This window comes from Amphiura filiformis, chromosome 4 (genome assembly GCF_039555335.1).
Source record: "Amphiura filiformis chromosome 4, Afil_fr2py, whole genome shotgun sequence".
Classification (NCBI taxonomy): domain Eukaryota; kingdom Metazoa; phylum Echinodermata; class Ophiuroidea; order Amphilepidida; family Amphiuridae; genus Amphiura; species Amphiura filiformis.
This window is the reverse complement of record NC_092631.1, coordinates 43,257-60,625: the sequence shown is the minus strand read 5'-3', so window position 1 is coordinate 60,625 and position 17,369 is coordinate 43,257. Positions and strand designations below refer to the sequence as shown.

Sequence of the window (17,369 nt, the reverse complement as noted above, 5' to 3'; positions counted from 1 at the left end):
CCTGCCTGGTTATCAAATTAATCAGTTACAAGGTTATTTCTGAATTTGATAGGTGCTAATTGATGCAATAACATTAAAACATCAATTAGCACCTGTCAAATTCAGAGATAACCTTGTTACTGATTAATTTGATAACCAGGCAGATTTGGTTCACCCCAGAAGAACTGCTCTGGTGGGGCTTCCTCTTTAACATTAAAATATCCAGTTGATATTGCACAATTTGGTCCAAAATTAAACAAGTTTGTTCTGAATTTCAAAGTCGTCTAGATCTTTTCCACTTTTTATTTATGAAATTGGATCTAGTATGGCTAAACCTGCTATTTTTTGTTAGAATTTTAAAAATCTTCCTCAGAGGGGTTGTCATTTCAAATGAAATAGCCTATTTGTTCCCATCTGTCATCTTGTCTCACCCTTTACCCCCATGCATTTGATTCCCTTCAATCTAGTCTTCTGGTTCTTCAATGGACTATTCCAGTTGAAATCAATACACCCTCCTGCAGATGAGTGACTCCATTTGAAGTCTACACCCCCTGTGTGTGAGATTAAGGTCATGTCTTCCATAGGGGCTGTATGGATTTCAACTGGAATAACACAATTCTTATTGTTTTCCAATGGCATTTACAATTCTCAAATGGCATTTACAACAAACAATTTTACATTTTTAACACATTTTGATAGAAAAACAACTTTCTGTACAACCAATTTTGTTGACATATTTGGTTTTGTTAAGTGACCCATTATTTGGATGTTCCAAATTGTGGCCTTGCTTTATAACAATCTTTAATCCAAATGTTAACTGCCCCATGTGACTGTACATCAGTAAAATCATATATATGCATAGTGTGCCTCTTCTTTCACATCATGACTTTATGCAATTATATTTTCATGAAGAATTTGTTGGTTGTGCATTGAGCAGTTAATGATGTACCTCTCCCGTGTTTCTCTTTCAGGATTCAATGGATCTGCAGAATTAGCAGGTGAACTGTCAGTAGATGGAAAAAGAAAAAAGAAAATTCAATGTTTCTTCCAACTTGGATGTTCTTTATATTCCAAGCTTAATCCCCTCATGAGAAGTGGGCATTATGATGTACAAATAGATCATCGAGAAATTAAAAAAAAAACTTAATGTAAGTAGCCTCAGCATCGACTCCAAAAAAATAAGTGCCAGATTTATGTATATACAGCTCGTCACCACCTCTTCAGCACATTTGAGTGGAACACTACTAGCTGAGAGTATTGTGAATGCTACAGCTCAATGGATGCACATAAAAGTGATGGATCGGGTGTGATGAGGAAGAAATTAATGGCTTCCGTTTCAGTGGAGTGTTGTACAATGTTTGAAGCAATAGTAAGACGGATTTTTTTACCGATCGACCAGAATGACGGATTTATTACGAGAGGCGATATGGATTGTGACTCGATCCACCGACAAATGATGTGTGAATGGTTTGTGTTATAAAATGTGTTTATTGAAAAGTGATATGAATGTTATATTTGTATATACCTAAAGAATGGATGCAATATTGGTGCAACAAATTAAAAAGACTGAAAAAAGATGGAAAAAACGAGAAGCGACATCACGGATGTATAGCACACACTGAGTCAACTCATCATTGGAGCGAGACTCAAACCCACCGCAATAAATTGTGTTTTAGTTATAATTAAGGCACTGTACAGTAAGTAACTAAAATCTTGTTCAAGCTTCTCGAAGGAAGTCAAAGTGTATTTTGTTCAATTGGTAGCTGCGGGTGGAACTTTTTTTGCTGGTTTCTACTTCATACAAACAAAGGCTATTTTGGAGAGAAATGACAGGGAACTTAGTTAAGTTCATGCTTGTTTTTTCTTACATTTGCAATGCATTTGGATTATAGAAAACCAGCTAAATTTATATGTTGATATTTTGCTGGTTTGTTTCCTGTATAAAGAAGCCTTGTGCAGGAGAAAAGTTGTAGGGAATAATTGGTTCCTTATTAGTTTCTCCTACATGTAAAAGATGTTTAGATTTAGAGTCAGCTAAGAAAGTTCAACCTGTTTAGCATATCTGATGTCACTGTTGAATGCTCATGGAGCACCTATAAGGGGGATTTGATGTCACTGTTGAATGCTCATGGAGCACCTATAAGGGGGATTTGTTTGTGATAAATTGAGATAATTCGATTGGGGTCTTAATGGTGTATACATGCACCATTAATAGAGTAATAAGGATAATGCTTTCTGCCATATTTGCATGTTACCATTGAGGTGAGATGTGTGTACCTTTGCATTGTTTCGTTATAAAGGTAAAATTACGTTTATACAAACTTTCATGCAACCAAAATTGGACGTTAAACCGACGAGCTCATTTTGCCCACTGGGATGTGGGTTTGAGTTGCTCCCAAACAATCTAAAGGTAAACTCTTATGATGCCCATGTGTGACAAGCCAATATGGCCGATTGATTCCCCATTTTATTGTATTTCGCTCAAAGAGATTAAACTGGAGAGCCCAGGCTCCGCCATGTTTGTACAAGTTCAAGCTCCTATGTGTCATTGGCCCCTGAACATGTTTAAAGCAAAACCACCTATGTAACTGATTGGCAGTTATGTTTTAAACGTGTTCATGGGCCACAAACACATAGGAGGTTTTTTCTGCCCAACGACAATACCTTTGGATTATTTCACCATATGAAGTTGGCAGTTGTTTGCATTCTGGATATAATGCATTGTGGTAATAATACCAATAATGATAAATGCCAGAGGTACTCTGGTTTTGTCCCCCATCCCTGACAATCCAAGATGGCACGTTTACCATAGTATGGACTCTCTAGTCTAATCTCCTTGATGTCACCCTATTCATTGACACACATGTAACTTCTACCATCCATCAATCAAGTTCTCTAATTGTGATTAAAATGTTATGAAATGAATCATGCAAAAGGTGAATTATTATTAATTTATTATGCCAATCATGAAGACAGATGATAAAATCTTGATATAATTATAAATCTGGGTTGAATTTGACTGATTAAATGTGGTCCAAGTCGAAATACTTTGACTTGCCCTTGTGTATTGAAATGTATCTTATAATGTGGTCATAGCAATGTCAGGGCCATTTAGAAAAGGAACTTATTGGCAAGAAGAGTTTCAACATAGTTCTACTGAAGTATGTCAAGTAAACTAAACTAGCTAGTAAATACTTGGCCTAGAATGGGTGCCAGTGTCACACTACCTATGGTGAGCGATATCAAAGATGCATTTCAACTCTTGCACATACGTATGGTCAGTCAGATGGTTGGTATTTTTTGTAGATTGTATAAGCTGTATTGCTTTCAGCTAAGTGCAGTCGGTGCTGTCATAGACAATTTCATTGTGTGCGGGTATGAATCGTGATGATTCGTTCAAAGCGCTATCGTACACGCACGCATCGAAAGATACATGCGAAACAGCTGCTTTGGCGTGTTGACATCGCTGTCTGCAAAAGGCAAAGAGCACTCTACAAGTTTTTGAGAAATTCAACAAACAATGCAGTAACGGTGATTCCATGTTGTTATATGTTATTGAAAACCACCTAAACAATATTTCCACAGTATTCTAGTAGGTATGTAGCAGAGAGTCTTTGAGTGAAAACTGTTCAACGGATTAACTAGAAATGGTTCATCTGTGTGACCAAAATGTCTGTAAAGTTTGTAAGAAACAAAACAAAAGGTGTACTTATTTAATTTTAGGCGTCACTGGCATACATCAATCATACGGTGAAAACCAAAACTAACACTATGGACCACAATAGCCTCATCCCAATGGCATAGTCCAATGACCTTAATTACATAATCATAGTGCAAAATTTGACCTCAAGTTGCAGAGTATGAGTTTTTGTACTCAAAATTTTAAAGGTCATTCAATGAATGTACACATGTATTGGGGTTAAAGAACTGTGCCCTGATAGATGAGCATGTGCGGATCCTAGTGTAAGTTACGTATGATGTAATGTAATGTATGATGAATGCATACTACTGTCTTATTCTATGCATGTTGCTATGGCTAAAACAATGGATTTTGGGAAGATAGATAAATTACATTGGCTATTCCATTTGTTCATGGGGAGCATGGTTTTGAAATGGAATAGTCCATTTTCACATTTGGTTGATCAAATTAGTAAGCTGATTGCTTGATTTACAAGAGGTTTTGTGCCAAGTGCTCACTTATATGTATCGTAAGTCAACCAGTGCAGAGTACAAACTTTGCGGTCATCCAAGGTAACTCGGGTTTGCATTTGTACCTGATCCTTGCTGATGAGAATGTATTTTTCAAATAGTTCAGGGATGTAATATGTATTTTAAGTCTTTGTAGTATGCATTGCCAGTTCATTGCAAACAGGTCGTAAGTGTTATGTGTATTACTAGTTATTTTCGCAGGGATATTTTTTTCGCAATTTTAACTGTTCTGAACAGGCATTTGATTCCCTTATTTCATGGTTTCAAACCTGAGACTAGTATACTAGTCTCAGTTTCAAACAGATACATATTGAAGCCTATGAGTTACACATTTTTTGTAGGGTTCTTAATTCACGAAAATTAATCCCTTGTGAAAATTTCTCATTACACATGGACTTACTACCTTTTTGCAGTCAGTCGACGACTTAAGTTTACAGCGGCTTAATTACTACAAAAAACTTACAAAGATTCAGCCGATGTTAGGGTGTGTTTATTTGTCATGTAACCCCATCAATCATTGTAAGTGCGCCAATCTTGATACATAAAATTTGAACTATTTGATGCAAAATGTCAACTCTTCTAGATTTTCTCTGAGGCCAGTAAGTTTCTTCATAACTGTTTCATGAGCAACATGTGTGTTGATTTTTTTGTGAGTTTTTTAACAAAAACAAATTTTTGAAAGTCTGTATGTGTATGCCAACAATTTATCAATATTCTGCCGTCTTAAGTGACGTTACAGAAGGATCTTCCTTATTCAATTTGCCTTGTATTATGAGCATTAGCGATGACAGTAGCAAATGAACGTCTGCATATATGTATAGGAGAGCCAATGGATGATCGACAATTCCATGCAATGTTGTGAACGAGTTGTTTCTCGTAAATTAACAAGTAATTATTGTTCTTATTACTAATGGACCTACTCTGCCTTACGAATGACTCCGATTCACGAAACCCAACCGTACGTACGTACGCGCGTGCGTGACTGCCACGATGTTTATGAAAATTCCACGTGATGATGGTAATCTGCACTTTTATTGTCGTAAATTGAACACGCGCTGAATTAATGATGTAATTGTTTAAGCTTGTACATAGAATACAAACACACATCACTTCCAAATCTTGCAGATTATCGTCGGTTGTTGTACATATTAGAAAAGGGAGGGCGCAATTGATGTTGAAACTGTCGTTTTATTGTAATGTACACATTTGTTTTCGTTCAGTTCCATAATGAGTAGATATTTAAAACAAAAACGATGAATTGTTATTATCATTTATGATGATGTTAATATAAATGGAACCCGTCATGTACGTAGAGTCTATTTTGCTATTTTTTGAAAAGGAGCTATTTTTAAAGAAACGATAACCCTATTAAGTCACGTAAAGAGATGTGTACAAATGTTGCCATCAACAACTTTTAGCTTCTGAGAAAAAAAATGTTTTTAGAGAATGTCTAATACATGTAGATAATTTGCCTACCTTGTAGAATTTTTAGATGTGAATTTTAAGACCCATCTGATTATTTCAAAGAAATCAGACGACTTTGAAGAAAACAACCTTGGCTGTTCTGTGGCGAAAGATGCCTCTGCAATCTCTGTTGAAAACCTTGTCGCTAAAATGGATATTCCAGTTGAAATCCATACACCCTCAATATGGACGACATGACCTTGATCTCCCACAGAGGGAGTGTGAAATATGAGGTTGCCTGAATGGGTGACTCCATTTGAAATTGACACCCCCTGTGTGGGAGGTTTAAGTCATGTCATGGACTTCAACTGGAATAGCACAGTGCACCCATTATCAGTGTGTGATGGGGGTGATGCACCTATGCTTTATTAATCAATGTGATATGGATAATATTTCATAATTTGATTCATTTAGCACTATATATATTCACACACAATACCCATCGTGTGCAAGTATTTTTTCAATTGGCACCCTCCACCTGCTTGTGTCTATGGGTATCCGGCAGTGCATTGTGATCATGACTTCAAGGTCTTTAAACCCAGCAATTCCCATGATGCTGCATAAACGTATGCAAGGTTTTTTTTCAATTACCACTCTCCACCTACTTGTGTATCTGGCAGTCTATTCCAGAAGCATATCTGTCGTGTGTAAGGTACGTTTCGTGATTGGCTTTCTGCATATGGTTGTGTAATATGGGTACCTGTTTATGCTGAGAAAGTGAAGAGTGCTTCCATGTTGCACATTTATTCAAGATGTCATATGATTGCCTCACCTCACCCAGGGGTGTAAATAGTAGCTGTTATGAATTTACACAGACAAAATTACCCTCTTCTTCTGTCGGATGGTGTATACACTTTTGTAGAGGAACAAGTCTATTCTTTTAAGCAAGAAATTGACCTTTTTGGTAAATCCCATAATTCCTTGCGGTTGGTTAGACCCCAGACGTCAAATGACGATGTCCGGGATGACGAATCATGGGATTTACCAAAAAGGTCAATTGCTGTAGAAAATGGAATCATGCAGTGTTTGTTGGATGCGACAGAAATCAGTGTCAGAAATGTGTGCATGGATGTAAAGGTAGTATTAGAAGTTATGCAAGTAAGAGGGTTCCGAAAAAAATGCTAGATTCATCTCTTTGCCACAGAACAGCCCAAAATGTGCTTTGCATCATTTTACGTTTGTGAAGTAACCATGACGATGTTGATGTTGCTCAGTTTTGTACAGATAGATGTACTTGTCTTTAAGATAATTTGTAGATAAATGAAGTAAAAAAATAACTTTTAAGGATTTTGTTTGTTTTTCAGTGATGTTATGTTGATCTATTGTTTAAAAAATATTTAGAAGCACAGGTGCACCGCAGAACAGATTTAGCATGGAATGGGTTAGTCCAATTGAAATCTATACACCCCCTTTGGTTGACATGACTTTAGTCTCCTACACAGGAATGTAGATTTCAAATGGAATCACCCATTCAGGTAACCCCATTTGAAATTTACACTCCATGTGGAAGATTAAGGTCATAATATGTATTTCATATGGGGTTGTATGGATTTCAACTGGTACTCTCCTTTTGAGTGGAATTGCTTTTTTTATCCTTCAGACAGAATTGATCTTTTCCATATATTAGGTCATTGCACTATTTTATGGCTTTTTGTTTGTTTTTGAGTTCTGAAGGGGTTTGAAAAGGTGATGTCTGTGTAATAGTAAGACAGACATGTACACCACAAGAATGCCACTTAAGTAAGTTACCCCTGGAATAGTGCATGATGGGATATATTGAATACAGGCTGTATATAACACGAGGTGTAAGGGGTTGTATCACAGTAAAATTTCATGCCTTCCCATGATGCATAGCGTTGTTATTGTTTACCTCAGTTAAAACAAGAAAATTTTGTCTTAATTTAACAAAATTCAGGCATGAGAATTTCCAGGCTTTTGCCCGAATTCAGGCAATGTTGTTGTCCAAATTTACGCATTTTTATTTATTTTTTTCAGCCTGTTTTTAGCCTTTTAAGGCTGAATTCACACGCTTTTTCAGACAAAAAAAGCCATTCTCATGCCTGAAAATTAAATGTTATGAGTTGGTTTATCGAAGCGCTTGAATATGGCATGATAGATAGCAAGATTGAATGCTGCAAAGGGGAATTACTTGGAATTCAAACAAATCTGTGTTGAATTGTTATTGTGGTGCACTAATGTGGTCTTCTATGGCTTGAATCTCAACCCTTTTGTCAAAGTCCAATTCGATATCTGAATGTCAGATTACATGGTTGGTGTAAAAATAATTGAAAGTAGCTCTACCCCTCATTGGCATGTGATTTAACTTTGACAGAAGGGTTGAGGCTGTTGTTGTTCAAGTCAAGATGCAGTTGTTGTAAGAAATCCCTCCGCTGTTTTGTCGCAAAAATTACCTCAATGTCTAGGGATAGATCTTTCTGTACATAGTGTACACTTGTATATGTTGAGTAATGTTGTAGTATGTAGCAATTTTTTTGTGTCAAAAACAAAACAGTTTTGCGATGCTTAATTGTATGTAAGTCAGTCATTCCAAATTTGAACTGATTCATACAGGAGTCAAAAACAGTTGATTCCCATGAGAGAAGAAAATGCTTTTTTTTTTTTTTGTAGTTTAAGTTTTAAAATCAAAGAATAAGGTCAGTGAGTCATAAAGGAATGGAGATGAAGGTAATTACATTAAAGATGAAGCAACATGACTGATATTATCAATGTTCAAGTGGTATAAATGAGATTATGCAAGAAAAAATATGGAGGCAATATCAGGTGATAATACATGTGATACTAATGTGGGGTGCATGTGATACCCATGAGAGGTGCATGTGATGCCCATATGGGAAGCATGTGATGTCAGGTGACCTTTTGTGATCCTCTCATTAGTTTGCCTGTGGCATGGCCCAGATGATTTCATCTGTAATACAATTTTTTAGAAATATTTGAACATGGCTTGTGCACCTGGGAATCATCTTAGTTACATATCTTAATACTAGAAATTGTAAAATTCACTGGATGTTATTTCAACATCGCATGCATTTTTACGCTGTGATGTTGAATTTTCATTCTGGTAAATTTGAAAATAATTATGCTGTTTGAAAGCAGGTTTTGGGCTCTCTCCAAAAGAAGCATATTAGAAAAATTATTAGCACAGCTTCACTTTCACACGAAAAGATTATCATCTTTACATTTAAAAGTCACTTTTTTGTTGTTGTGAAATGTAGTCATTGCCATCTTTCGGCACCTGTTAAGGACGTAAGACCCAAAGAGTACCAACTCAAAATTGCCATGTGTGTAATGCTATGGTAAAGCCACCATTTTGCTTTGTTGCTCATGGAGGCCAAATAGTAGTGTAAAGCCAACTTGGAAGCAGACTTGGTGTGAGCATTACAAAGGGTTGCGTTCATATAGTGAAATGATAGCGACAGTATCGCGTCTCATCCAAGACGCATCATCAGGCTGACTGATCAGATGATGAACCATTGACCTGTGACACACTTGATGGTATGGTTGCATACATAGCACTTTATAGCGAGCACCACACGTTACACACACAACACAAACAATCTAAGTTTGCTGGCCTCTTGGTAAAATAATCTGGGAGTAATTTGTCTTCCATGAGTGACACACAAACATGGCGGAGTCAGTACTCTTTGGTTCTACCTCTTCTGCATCTGTAGATTTGCACCAATCTTATTTCAATTACCACGAGAACAAGAATTTATGAGCTTTAAGCTATACCCAGAGAAGATATCTTACACTTCCCACAATGCATTTCTTCCATTTCAATTTTCCGTACTGATTTGCTGTCGTGAGCAACATTGGTTGATTGTGACAAAAAGTACCTCAATGATATGTTTTATTTCTTGACTATTAATAGTATTAACCCATGCTTAGCCAGTCTGTTCTCAGCAAGAAAACAAAGGGAACCTGTACAAAGTAATAGGGGTGTCATGAGGTGATGCATTATGTTGCAAAGCATTCTGGGAAGGGTAAGATGTATTCTCTAAACTATACCCACCTCAAATAGGATCAAGCAGGGTGAAATACTGAACCTCAGCATACAGAGTTGTGTTTATCGACTAAACTAACTTATTCTTCATCATTGCCTTTATGAACCTCATAACTATCATACATGTAGATGGTATAAACATTTATCCAAAGAAATATTATTTTTGGAACTTAGCTATAAAGTGTAGACTGTGAGATGGGATTGTTTGGTACATGTTCAATAGAGTTTTTATCAAAAGCAAAAAAGGTCTTATGATTTGCATGTCTTGGTCCACAGGGATAAATAATATGCAAATGTAGCTCCTGGTGGATCATGTGATTCCCATGTGGTGTACATGTGATACCTACATGACATGCATGTGATATCCATATGGGTTACATATGATTGTCACATGTAGATCATGTGGATTAAAAGTAAACATAACTGAGAAAGATGAAATTTAACTCCAAAAACAGCTACTTCTCAGGATGGAGCATTTTCATAAACCTCTTTTTTTTGCATGTTTGTCAGAACTGTAAGATAAAATAGTGCGGAGTTTGTAATATATTGAAAAGAGATATTGACGGGTATACAACTCTTGGCTGCTTGTTATTTATAGACTGGTGGCAAGAATTGGGTCTAAAACGCAAGAAAAACAACTCAAGAAAGAAAGATATGTATGTGTAGATACTATTTATTAATCATCAAGGCTCATTGCACCATCATTTTGATATAAAGCAAATAGCAGTTTTATTTAAGTTGCAAAGAAACAAAATCAACATCAGGCTAATGAATGAGAATTGGTGATTGGTTACAGGAAGACTATCATGATTTATTGAGCCAATCAGAAACATGGTAAGAATGGTGGTACATGAGAACTACCTGCTGATTGGTTACAAGAAGACTATTATGATTTATTGAGCCAATCAGCAGCATGGTAAGAATGGTAGTAGGGCTGAAGAGCCTGAACCACGTAAGTACTACCTGCTGATTGGTTACAAGAAGACTATTATGATTTATTGAGCCAGTCAGAAACATGTTAAGAATGGTGGTGGGACTGGAGAGGGTTAAGCTTAAATATCTAGAAGCTGTATTTTAATTGGCCACTCAGATGGATATATCACATGATTAGCCAATCAGAAACACTGTAAAAAGGGAGTAGTTGTTTTTGCTTGTGCTTACAATCTGAAGGTGAGAATTTCAGGGCATGTAAATTTTTACCAAAACATTTATGCTTTGATATTTATTAACATAATAAAATGATGTGCAATGAGCTGGGAATGAAAAGAGGTTATTTATGAAGGAACATGATTGCTGCAAGATGAAAACAAACAATTCCGATTCCGACTGTTCTGTAAATTAATATAAAATAAATGGAACTGAATTGAGTCTGTGATCAACATCTCAAATATATAATAATTAGGGCTCATATTGAAATTCCCTTACACAGGAAGGTGTGCACCATCCTGCAGCTTTCCTGTGCTAGCCTTCTTTTGTTAAAATCCTGTGTGATTATAACACTGCAATTAGCCACTTAAATTAGGAGCGCGCTTTCCTGGGTTGTGCGGTGAGCCGATTAGTTCAATTAGTTCAACAATCAATAAAATTGCCAGTCTTTGATAAACTTTTATTATAATCCTTGTCACCAGACCACTTCAAAAGGCAGGGTGTATCACTGATGCATATAATCCATCCGTTTTATGACCGAGCTTTCCTGAGGCTCACGCTTAGCGAGGGGAATCCTGCCTTCTTTCTGTGTGAAAGCATGGTAGGGTATTTCAATATGAGCCCTTATATAAGAATTGTAATTTAATCCTCTTTCTTTTTCTCTTCTTTGATCAGTCAGCTAAATTGAATTAGTTTTTTTAATAGCTATTTTTAATGACGACTTATTCTGTAGACCCGAGTTGTTTAAAAATGAGGAAATGTTTGGTAGATGTTCTCTTCATTGGTTGGCAGATATGTAATATGAAGTGTGGCTTTTACTGTTGCAGTGTCTATTGTGAAGACCATAGCAATTGCAAAATTATATTAATAAGGTTAAAAATTTAGGTTTTTAGTTCACTTTTAAAAATTTTGTTCTAGTCGTTATCTTTGTACTTCTTTCACACCGCAGACATTACAATACAAAATATGACCATATCTTCATGTAGCGCATCTCTTTGTCATGCAAATCAAAGTTTTAATATATTGAAATGTTTTTAATGTTTAAGGTGTTTTTGTAGAATCCAGTAAGTGTAAAAAGAAATAAGTGTTTATGATGTTTGTGATAGTAATAGTTGTAGTTTGTAGTTGCACTAATTGGGCTAATCCAGTTGAAATCCATACACCCCCTGTGGAAGACAAAACCTTAATCATTTACACAGGTAGTGTAGATTTCAAATTGAGTCACCCATTCAGGTAACCCCATTTGAAATTCACACTCTGTGTGTGGAAGATTAAGGTCATGTCTTCCATACGGGGTGTAATGATTTCAAGTGGAATAGCCCATTGCATGCCCGCACAAGCACGTTATTATGCATGCCGCACAATTTGCACTGCACCGGGTAGGAATCGCGAGGATTCTCTGGTTGCAAACCGCACTCAACCCAATCATACAGCACTGCACTTTTCCCCGCAACACATTTTTCTATTCTCAATAATCCATCACTTCATTAAATAATTTCAACTCCAATTTGTCTACCTTTTCATCAATTGCATACTACATTATCCAAAAGAATTGATCACTTGCAAAGTGAAGAACCATAGAGGCAACCAGCTGAGGAATATTTTTCCACTGGCTACTTTTATGAGGCTCATGTGATACCCATTTGGGTCTCATATGACACCCATATGGATTTCATGTGACACCCATATGGGTCTCATGTGACACCCATATGGGTTTCATGTGACACCCATATGGTTCTCATATGACACTCATATGGGTCTCATGTGACACCCATATGGGTCTCATGTGACACCCATATGGTGTCATGTGACACCCATATGGGTCTCATGTGACACCCATATGGTGTCATGTGACACCCATATGGGTCTCATGTGACTCCCATTTTGGTCTCATGTGACACCCATATGGTTCTCATGTGACACCCATGTGACTATACATGTGATATATGGAGGAAATGTAGAGTATAAATTGGGATGAATGAATGCACTGCACCAAAGCACTTTTTCAATGCACAAAATAACACTGAACTATAATTGCATGCTATAGTCAAAGTGTTTTAATTGGGCTAAACTCCAGTCTACATTTTGGCTTGTGTGGTTTTTATTTTTTTTTACAAAAACCATTTTTCATCTTAACTGCTTGGTTCAATAAAATTGTGGGAAAATCCTAGAAATTCAATGATTTTTGATTGGCAAGTATTTAATTTACTGTGATCAAACCACATTGCACTATTCTAGTTGAAATCCATACACCCCCTGTGGAAGACATGACCTTAATCTCCGACACAGGGGGTATGAATTTCAAATAGGGTAACCTGAATGGGTGAATCGATTTGAAATTCACACTCTGGAAGATTAAGGTCATGTCTTCAATAAGGGGTGCATGGATTTCAACTAGAATAGCCCATTAGCCATGCGTAGACTAGAACTAATAGCCATTGCACCTGCACATGTTCCTACTAATTTAAATGGTTTAGGTGATACTGGTCAAAGGTCAACTTACCAGCAGCATCATCATTTGGTGTGACCCAGCATGTGGATTACTAACAAAATGCACTGTATATATGGCTGTGAATTTAGTTAGCAGAGTTTGGTGATTGTGAAGTTGTAGTTTTTTCGTTGTGATAACAATGTTCGCAAAATAAATGGACAATTATTGTTGTTTGACTTTTAGAAAAGAAGATATGGTCATATTATGTTAATTTATCTGGAGGTCAGGTGGGTGTTTACGTACAGCTGAGAATGATTGAATTTCCAGGCTCTGTGATATAATGATTAATGATGTGTTGCTAAATTGTACTAAACTGGAATAGAGCAGGGATACTTTTTCAAAAGTTTCTCAAAAATCTTGGAAAATATGCTAATTCTTCATTATTATGTCACACAATTGTTCAAAACTTTGCAAGTAAGCTTAATTTTGCAAATTTCAAAATCTACACCATTATAAGATTGGTTAGCATCTATCTCATTAACCCCCTGAGCACTACCTGCCGATCTAACATTTCCTCTGATTGGTCAGTTACATGATATCTTTATTTTAATCACCAATCAGAATGGGGCTTTGTTAATAATTCACCCCAATTTTTTTTGTGTGGTGAAATTATTCTAACAATGTTCCTGATTGGTCCAATTGATAATGAAAACTTCTTTTCGGCCAATCGGCAGATAGATCTCATAGGGTTAAATTTCAGAGTCAGTTACCAAAATTCCCGCTGCACATACCCAACCCACATATCTGTACCTAAACTAAAATGAATGAAGCTCAAGTCTGAATCATTACCGATAGGCATCTTTCAGACCAAAAGATGTTGTTATTTTACACACATTTGTATCATTATTCCTGTCGTCGGATAAACATGTTACAAGGGCATGCTGATTGCGCACAAATCTCTGAAACTGTCCAAAAGTTGGGCGTTTAAGCGAAGAATGCTAGAACACCAAAGTACATCTTTGAACATTAATCAGAAGTTAAAACATTTTGGGAAATTGTGATAAAGTTTTAGCAAATCTCTGAAATTTTCAAAAAGTTGTGCATAATCGTTAAAGCGAAGAATGCTAGAACACTACAAAGACATTGTTAACCATTAATCAAACATTTTTGGAAAGTGTCAAGAGATTGTAAGACCTATACTTTGTTCAACTTCAACTTGATTCACTTTCACAATGAGTGGTGTACATTGCACGGTAATATACTACTGTTTATTTAGTATAACTTGATTCTGGTATTGTTTTGCTCATTTCAGTGGGAACTGTTGTTGCATAAAACCACATTGATTGAGCTATACTCTGTTTAGTCAAACTGTGGCTGTGACCATGAGTTTGTTCGATGGGGGGTGTATGAAAGATGATATGGAAAGTCACTAAAAAATTGTATTTTTATTATGTTTTATGTGAAGAAATTTTATTTAGTTTAAGATTAAGTTTTAAATATTTTATTAGGTAGAATTTAAACTGACAGCTTGGTATTCATTTTAGAGTTTTGTTTTGTTGCAAGGAAGCCCATCCTGGTCTGCTCTCCCAAGGAAAAACACAGTATCGTTGAACAAATTCTAAACTGGATGCTGCCTTTATACTTGAGAGACACATCGGCTGCTCAGTGCCAGAAGTGGGTAAGTGCAATAGCTGCCCTGTGAACATTTGGCAATTTACACACAGTATATTGTACTCACCTTCACATGGCAGCTATTGCACTTAACCGCTTCTGGCACTGAGCAGCCGACATGTTTTTGAATCATTTTCCTGACAAAGTCAAAATGCAGTGTCTTCAATAACAGCAAACACTGCTTTTTTTTATCTGGGAGGCAAATATTGGGCTATTCCAGTTGAAATCCATACCCCCTGTATGGAAAACTTGACCTTAATCTCCTACACAGGGGGTGTAGATTTCAAATGAAGTCACCCATTCTGGTAGCCTCATTTGATGATATTCACAAATATCCACCCTCCACCTTCCTGTGCGGAAGATTATAAGGACTTGTCTTCCATAGGGGGTATGTAAATCAACTGGAATAGCCTGTTTTGAGTCAGTCGGAACCCAAAGTGAAAGGCAGTATCTAGTAACAATTTACAAAACAGATACTGCTGTTTTAGCCTGCGAGGGCAGTCTTGTAATTAATGGCTGAAGATCTGTGATCCCAAATCACCTCACAACCAAAGGCACCATTCTAAAAATTGCATTCACTTGTGTGATCAATAATGTGACCTTTCATTTGGAATGACTGATTTCTAGTTTGATACCCACATCACATACAACTTTTGAATGTGCTATGGGCTAATAGAACTATGTCTTTGGTAGTGAGAATAATGGGAGCTCCTGATGTTTCATGTCAAAGAACGATTATTATGAAGTGTGAAAAAATATGTGGGAATACAGAGTCTATTTGGAGTGTGTAAGTTGCAAGACTTGGTGCAAGTCTAGCACAAGCAGAATTTGGCAGTATGTAGAAATTAGGAATAGACTGTACCAAATTCTTGTTTATGTGCTGAATAAAAATGATGTTGTATCAGTGAACATGGTGATGTACAGTTTTGCACAAATTGTTATAGATATTACAAAAAACCATAGGTTGTAGTTATGATTAAACGTAGAGTAGGTTGTAGCGTAGCAAGTAGCTAGATTTAGGTAGGTAGGTAGGTAGGTACCGACAATAAGAAACTTAACACCAATTTAGACGTGATTTAGGTCACGTTTAGGTGCACTGTAAAAAATGACAACTAATAGAAGAAAAAAATGGCCTTACTGCCTTTACTGTTTAAGTAAAAAATAATGCTGTACAAAGGTAATGCTCATAGAAATAGTAAGTCTTTCCGTGTCTTTTTTTAAGTTTGTTATAATAGTGTCAGACGATGATTCCAGTGATGATAGACAAAACAGTAGTGTAGACATTATGGGTGTAAATAAAATGAAATAGAGTAGTCATGAAACCAAAATGGCTACTGAGGAGTATTTGTAGATAATAAATTCTTCTAGGTTTTAAAATAAAAAAAAAATGACTTTTTTTGTAAGTGATGAAGGAGAGTGTGAAGGAGAAGAGGATTTATTCCAAGACATTTCTAAGAAACAAACTGGGGCTGAATTAATGATGAATTAAAAAAAATGTTGGTAGAATACGATGTGAAGTCACAATGGATTCCATTGTTAAAATTAGAAAGAGTGATGTTTAATGTTGGGAGGAGTAAAATTTCTAGAAACACTTAATTGTGAATAAAATTTGTAAGAAGTGATTTTCTAGAAACACTGATGTTACAAGTAAATTTGATTGGATGGGTGATTTTCTAGGAATGCGGATTGAAAGAGAGTGTTGGGAGAGGTGTATTTCTAGAAATACTAATGAGGAAATAATTTTATCAAAACTAATGTCTTGACCAAGTGCTTGTTGATTTGGGAACAATAAAACTTTGGCAGACGACATGGGGAGGTTAAATGATATGTGTTGCGTCTTTGTAGTTTTTATTGCGTCTCTTGCAATTAATCCATAATATTAAAAACAAGATTTCGGTGCCAATGTCATAAACATCGTTGTGGTTTTCCTTGTTCTGATAAATCACAGATAAAGTGTGGAAACAAGGAATGTTGTTGATATTTTGTGTCTGACAGGGCTGGACTTTTACGCACTTGTCGGGCCTGTATCTTTTCAAAAAGTACACGCCCGACTGGTGTATGGCACTTTGATGCTCACAAGTTACTCTTTTTGGCAATTTTGGCCTAAAAAGTGCCATTTTTGTGATCTTCGCTCGTATTTGTTCTACTTTGCACCATAGGGCCCCTTCTCAATTTTAGCCTCAATATGGCAAGAATGTTCGTGCACTCGCACACATTTGTAAAATCCGAGACTAATATACCTGAATATTCAGGTATATTAGTCTCAGGTATAAAATAAACTTATTCTGTCGCCAAAAGGTGCTGGATTCACTTTACTTCAAAAATTCTTTTTCCCACACCACCCCCATGTCATAAAGAAATCTATGCCACTTTTGATAAAGAACAAGTCACAAGCAGGGCACAGTGTCAACAGCCAGTGTTATAAATATAAACTTAATACTCCGTTGG

At 36.3% G+C, this 17,369-nt stretch overlaps 1 protein-coding gene and 1 long non-coding RNA gene across 7 annotated transcripts in view; both read left to right on the top strand.

Moving 5' to 3' along the window:
- Positions 1 to 3,915, top strand: part of LOC140150449 (RNA-binding motif, single-stranded-interacting protein 2-like) — a 435,798-nt gene extending 431,883 nt beyond the window's left edge. For 3 of the 6 annotated variants that reach the window (XM_072172466.1, XM_072172461.1, XM_072172467.1), the window contains exon 16: positions 951 to 3,915. The gene's annotated coding sequence lies outside the window, so the exon portion shown is untranslated. The remainder of the gene's footprint in view (positions 1 to 950) is intronic. The other 3 variants (XM_072172464.1, XM_072172463.1, XM_072172465.1) reach the window with 1 other exon arrangement.
- A 724-nt stretch (positions 3,916 to 4,639) lies between these two features.
- On the top strand, positions 4,640 to 16,746 carry LOC140150448 (uncharacterized). The gene is made up of 2 exons (XR_011858793.1): positions 4,640 to 7,328; positions 7,361 to 16,746. It is a non-coding gene; the product is annotated as an uncharacterized lncRNA (long non-coding RNA).
- Positions 16,747 to 17,369: the final 623 nt, after the last annotated feature.